The sequence below is a fragment of the Aulonocara sp. 'chitande type north' Nkhata Bay genome, linkage group LG19 (genome assembly GCF_057382095.1).
Source record: "Aulonocara sp. 'chitande type north' Nkhata Bay isolate Kocher_YH1m ecotype deep benthic linkage group LG19, A_spYH_male_GT1.1, whole genome shotgun sequence".
In the NCBI taxonomy this organism is placed as follows: Eukaryota; Metazoa; Chordata; class Actinopteri; order Cichliformes; family Cichlidae; genus Aulonocara; species Aulonocara sp. 'chitande type north' Nkhata Bay.
The window spans coordinates 32455034-32461763 of NC_141362.1; the positions used below are offsets into that span (position 1 = coordinate 32455034).

Consider the following 6730-nt stretch of genomic DNA (forward strand, 5'->3'; position numbering starts at 1 on the left):
AGAGCTACAGATTAAAAATGTCCAAGGCGAAGCGGTCAAAAGTCTGGCTGTACTTCACAGCAAAATATGCAAACTCAGCAGCAACAAGTGCTTTAAGCTGATACTGTGATACTGTCAAAGGAGGTAACACCAAGAATCCGATTAAACACCTGGCGACACATAGCGTTTTTTTTAAAAGCCAGAAATGCGCCGTATTTGATAGCTTGCTGCGAGACCTCACACCGAGCACGTCGGGTGGGTTGCCAGTTATCGGACCCGGAGCAACATCCCCCAAAAACACGAAGAGGAGAGTCCTGGCCCCTAGCCCTGCCAGTGTAGCAGAAATGATGATGATGCAGCAGCAGCCGTTCTTCTCTGCGTGAGTAGCTTAATGTTGTTCGTGTGTAATTTACGTTGAGTAGGCTAACCACGTTATTACATTAATGCATGTAAGGTGAACTAGCAAACATCATCATAGCTACATGCTGCTGTCTTCTTGTTTGATGACAGATACTCCCTTCACCCTGGCCAAAAAGGCTAAAATGACCAAAGAAAAAGTGGGAAACAGTTAAACATGAGAGGTTTAGGACAAAGTTTGTGTTTTTTCCATTGTTTAAGCACTGCTTCCAGCCAAGAGTGATACCATATATGCCACATAGCTGCAGAAAAGGCTAACATTGTTATCTTTTTACAAAAAAACCCAGCTGAACATGAGAGGTTTTTGTACAAAGTTTGTGTTCTCCATTCTTTAAGCACCGGTTCGAGCACCGTTTCAAAAGTACCGATTTGGCACCGGTATCGGATAAAACCTAAACGATACCCATCCCTAATGTCAGGGTTGTTCCAGATAGGTGTACGTCCGCATGGGATTAATGAAGACGCCGCCACACCCTAACGTCTTTAAGACATGAATGCAGAGAGGAACGGCTTGAATGTGAGTGTATCATGCCAAGTTTGCACTCACACTGTTTTTATGTCTGAGTTTGATTGGCAGGATGAAATCAGTCAGCACACCCTGTGTTGTGTTCTTCATGAGAGAACAAAATTGCCCTTGCCATGTCAAGCCCATGAGTGGTTTGACATGTTTGTCAGACAAAAACAGGATTGTTGTCTTATTATTATGGTCTTAACTGACAGTGGAAGCTAAAAAACTGGTATGACAGGACATAAAAGCTGAGAGATGCGGATATCTCTGTTCTCTCAGAGCTCCACTTACCTCTGCAGACCCTAAATATGCATAAAAAGAGAAGAATTATAGTGCCAATATACAGTGTGGTCCATAGTAATTTGGACACTGACACAAGTACCTCATTATTGAAACATATTCCAATTATAGTTACAAAATGGACATACACATAATGTGTAGACTCTCAACTTTGATTTAAGTTGTCAGCTCCATAACATGTGCCACCCTCTTTTTAAAGGACCCAATCAAACAATTTACTCAAGGGCTGTTTCACTGGCAGGTTGGGCAATTCTTTGATTACTGCATGTAATTATTAATTAAGCAGATAAAATGCCTCGAATTTATATTAGGTGTTGTTGCTTTTATTTGGATGCGGTTGAAGGAGCTCTCGATGCAAGTGAAACAAGCCAGCCAAGCTTAAGCTGCAAAAATAGAAAGAAAAAAACATCCATACACCATGAATCCATCCATTAGGCAGTAGCCTAAGCAGAGAAGCCCAGTCCTCCCAATCCATTCAAGCCCTTCCCAGGCATGCTGAGAGATATCTCTCCAGCATGTACTGGTGTGCTCCAGGGTTTCCTCCAGGGTGGACATGCCCAGAACACCTCATAGGTGAGGGTGGGGACATAGATCTCAGGCTAGGAGTTGTTGGGATTTATTTTTATCTTTAAGTCTAATACCTCATAATTAGCATCACACATTTGTGTTTTGTCTTTACGTTGAAACCAAGCACACCATTGTTTTTCTTGTGACATTACCAATAAGTTTGATGTGTCACATGGCCCTCTTCCTATTGAAAAAACAAAAGTTGTATCCAAGATGGCTGACTGCTAAATGGCCACCATGGTCACCACCCATCTTGAGGAGTTTGCCCCCTCACATATACTAATGTGCCACAAACAGGACTTTAATATCACCAACCATTCCCATGTTATTACGCTGTATCCATAGAAATGGCCCACCCTGTAGAATTACTGCTACTTGCAGAGTGCACTTTAAGAGTCACACATTCAAATATTATAATTATTGTTTTAATCGTCTTTGTAATAGCAGTCAGTGGCATTAAAGCTTCCCCAGATTCTTCTCATTTGGTTTAAACAGATATATAATTGTGTTTTCTCTGCAGCACACATTGCAGAAAATTGTTGAAAATTGTTGTGAATGGAGAGTCTTTAGCACTTCGCAGCAGAACAAAGGCTGTCCCATAATGCTGACGTTCGACCAGTTTCCTTTCATACAACCATGCCGTTACAGCCCTGCCCTCAAGCATGTAAGGCATGTTTTAAGGTGGAACTGCCAGTTACCTTTTTACCTGTCCTGCATCTATTAGTAGCAGGTGTGGGTGCCTCATAAACACACCCTCATCCTTCATGCTTCTCCCTTTAAATACAGGCATCAAAGCAGACAACAGACACAAACGTTTTTGCCTTCTTTATCAGGTACGCAGCACTTATTGCATTTACTGTTGACTCCTTGTAATGATTACACAGAACGTTTAAGAGTGTTTCATTTTTCTCAACTTTTGTATTTCTTTTAGAAAAAGAATTTCTACAACGCTTGTTAAAAAGACAAAATGAGTGACCGTGAGTCTCTGATTAAGCTGAAAATATCATGTGTTGTTTGTGCCATTTGTGCAGTTGCCTTTCTGTTAAATTCTGTTATTGAAAGCTGCTTTCAATTTTGGTTGTGGCCTTATGATCGCAGTCATCTATCCTGTTCTTTTGCAAAGTCACATATCAAGCTTGGTTTCTCTTTATCTAATTTTTTTTTTTTACTTTGTTTTTTGTTTCCAACTATAGCTGCAGCTGAAGTAAGTACTTTTATTTCATTTGATTGTTCTACACCTGGGACAAACAGCATTATAAACATGTACTTATAAAGCAATTTTCTCCTGTCAGAAGAAGGAAGAGAAATGTCCTCATGAGAAGGAAGGATCAGGATCAGAGGGAGAAGGATCAGGAGTAAGAAAAGTTTCACATGTGCTTTCTGTTGTTTTGCTCTGTTGATTCTGTAATATTGTAGCATTCATGAGTTTATTTGTCTTTATCACTTACAGGGAGAAGGAAAAGGAAAGGTACAACTTCAGAAGCCTTTTGGAATTGAAAGTTTGCTGCCATCTGAGTTACAATACGTTTTTAATCACTTAATTTTCTAACGGTTGTTTACAGGGGAAAGGGGAAAAGCATGGAAAAGGAGGTGAACATGGACATGGAGGTGGAAGAGGAGGCGGACAAGGAAGAGGAGGCGGACAAGGAAGAGGAGGCGGACAAGGAAGAGGAGGCGGACAAGGAAGAGGAGGTGGACAAGGTCCTAAATAAATTATGAAGAATTCACTGAATCAGCATTATCTGATGACTGCAAAATGACAGATATATCTCTAATAAACTAATACAGAAAGAAGACTGTCTTGTTTATTCACATAAGTATTACAATTACAACTGTTGGATCCTTTCTGAAATTCAATAATGTTTGCTGATAAATCAATGGGCTTTGATAACAATTAGTCATTCTCAAAAACAAAAACTAAAAATGGCAATAATCATATCAAGTCATTTGCACTTGAACGTGTTCTATCTTCATGGTAATCTTCTCGTGTGTGGACACATTTTAGGTTAGCCAGGCACTAAAAATGTGTGTAAGTCTAATATAAATAATGGTGCTCTATAAGGTTATGTATGCCACTAGAGTACCACTTTAATTTGCATGGGTGTCTTCAGTGGTTCCTGATCTGATTTAAAAGTTTCATATTTTAGTCATTAACATGATCTAATAGTGAAATTTCATGTTTCCTGGCCAAGAAATATTTCAACAAACAACCAGTAATAAGGCATTTTGTTTTTCCACAACACAAACATCACAGGTACACACGTTTAACTGCTTTTCACATCGCAGCAACTATATGCATCGAGGCATTTAAACTTGCTCCAATGAAGTGCTTACGTTTAAGCTGAGGATCAAGATGTGATTTAAGTGATTTTGAATGTGACACAGAGTGTTACACAATGTGTGCCAGAGAATAGTCCAAATACAGAATAAATAAGGAGTGATCAAAAGTTGAAAATGACTTCTTCAAGCTTCAAGACAACAGCAAATCAGAAGACACTCGTTTCAACTGAAGCACTGTTTACAGAAGAGCCTCTCTGAATGCGCAACATGTCAAACCTACTGCAGCAGCCCATTTGGTTTTGGTTTTTAGGTCTTAGCATTGCTTTAAAGAATTATGGACAAAATGTGGCCCAAGTGCTAGAACTGATCATTTTAATCTGTCCCAAAGTGTCCTGAAAGTAAAATTTAAAAAAGAAAGAAAAACATCATAAGAGGCAATATTTTACTAAGCATTCTGGAAGTGAATGATTGCAACGGTTGTGTGCTGCTCTTTTACTCACAGTGTGGTTCCCTGATTACCTCCACAGTATTGCAAAACCTGTTAATCCTTGTGGAAAGTGCATCAAAGAGTTGCTGCAAGAAACATCACTGTGAATTGTTGACAGCACAAAGCTGTGTTCGTCCATTTTTATCGTCTACCATTTGTGCTCAAAAACCTCCATTAGAGACATCTATGAATCAATTATCCAGAACAGCGACATCGTTAGCAACAATGTCTCCTGCGTGAAATAAAATTTTGCTTCCCATTCATGGCTGTGTTATTATCTGCAGCACTGCAATGAGTCACATGTTGAATGACGCAGTTCCCTCTACTATGCTTCATTGTTTGTGTATAATAGTTGATATTTTCTTACTCATTGTGCTATTCTTAGCATGGCAGTAGTTCTCCGGGGAATGAGATTATCTGACATCATCCAAATAAATTCTCTTAAGATCCTCGTTTTTTTATATCTAGGGTTGATTAATATCTTCACTTGTTTTTTTGCTCTTTATTCCTAATCTCTTAGCAGTCTCTTACCACACTTTCTTGGTGTTAGGTTTTGTATTGTTGATTGTCATTTATGCTTAGAAATATTTACTTATGTATGCTTAGAGTTTTATAATTAGTTGCAGATTGGTAGAGGTTTGATCCTTGATAGTCTGCAAGCTTTGTGTGCATTAGAGAGCACTCTGGGAGCACGAGAGAGGTCGTACCTTGTCTTATTGTCTTACGGTAGGATTAACGTAGCTACGTCTGTTCTAGTCTAAGTGCTCTTTGTTTAGATGAACTGCTGGACTTCCTCACCGTGTTATCTAGGGTGAACCATCTAGGGTGAGGGGGAGACTACCCTCTTCCTGACCAAGGATGTTTGCTTTTGTGCTTTCATGTTATATGACCCTTTGATCAGCAGGACCCCCCCCCCCCCCACACACACACACACAGTACTCTTTGTGTGTATGTAGACATCATATGTTAATGACCCTATGCATATTCATGTAGGCACAATAAAAGGAGTGCTATGGGGAACCTGGCTGAGAGTCTGACGGAGGTCAAGTGGTGGAACGACACTTGGCTCCAGGCAGGTCTCCCTCATGCATGAGTAACAAGAAGAACTTTGCCTACTTGGTGTTCAATGCTTTTGCTGTGTAATTATATTGTCTTCAACGTTCCAGCGACGATAGGTTTGTAGGTTCAAGCTACAAACCTATCACTTGGCATGGGTTTTGCTGTTATTAGCTACAACATGTTCCTCTGCAGTCTTACAAATTCCTCCAATATCCTCCTGGAATACTGACTTTACCTCCAATTCATTTACATGACTTTAAACTGGAATATTGAAGAAATACAAAGTTTTCACAGTGTTCTGTGCAGTCCTTTAAAATGTTAAGTGCACCCTTACTGCTTCCCTAGGAATAAAGAGGGGGAGTAGTAGCCAAGAGCTGCTAATTGAACTGATTAAGTGATTATCTGTAACTATGATAATACTCTATAAAGGCAGACGTTTTTGCAGTTTGCTGATCTAGAGAATGCAGGTGTGTGTTAGCTCAGTGCTACAATGTTCCCAGGAGTGGATCTACTAACAAATTCAGCCCAACGTCAGACTCAGGGAACCTAAGAGCGACATCTCAAATCTGCAGGCCTCATATGGCCATAACAGTACGTACTGGTTATTTGGAAGGGTAGCCTGGAGAATGTCTATTCTATTAAAAAAAATTAAAAATCATGGCAGCACTTTGCACAGATGTACCTTAACAAGGCACAGGAGTGTTGCAATAATGTCCTTAAGAAAGACAAGAAAGTTTGGTCATAATGGAAAACTTGTTGTTGGCAGAAACCAAATACAGCATATCAGCACGGTGGTGGAGGGCTCATGATTTGGGTTGGTTCTGATAGCTTTGCTGTTTTTGGTTTTACAAACTGTTCCCACAAAGTTGGGAGCATAAAATTCTGATGATGATAATGACTGCTTTGCTTTGTACTTGAATGCAGCCGCTTGGCCATGGAAACCCATTCCATGAAGCTCTCTACACACTGTTGCTGCGCTAATCTTTAGGCTACATGAAGTTTAGAGGTCTGTAACAATTGACTCTGCAGAAAGTTGGCAACTTCTGTACACTATGCTCCTCAGGATCTGCGTGTTTAAGGCAGAAAATAACTAAACTCTGGGGAAAAAAAAATGAACATGCAGCTTTGTTTTA

At 39.9% G+C, this 6730-nt stretch overlaps 1 long non-coding RNA gene across 3 annotated transcripts; it reads left to right on the top strand.

Annotated features, from left to right (window-relative positions):
* LOC147307472 (uncharacterized) lies at nucleotides 1–3565 on the top strand. 3 transcript variants are annotated; one of them, XR_015126384.1, is made up of 7 exons: nucleotides 1–358; nucleotides 831–913; nucleotides 2558–2604; nucleotides 2703–2975; nucleotides 3064–3126; nucleotides 3222–3239; nucleotides 3334–3565. It is a non-coding gene; the product is annotated as an uncharacterized LOC147307472 (long non-coding RNA). The 3 variants fall into 3 exon arrangements; XR_015126385.1 differs by lacking the exons at nucleotides 1–358; nucleotides 831–913 and adding an exon at nucleotides 1848–2435; XR_015126383.1 differs by lacking the exons at nucleotides 1–358; nucleotides 831–913 and having other exon boundaries at nucleotides 2469–2604.
* Nucleotides 3566–6730: the final 3165 nt, after the last annotated feature.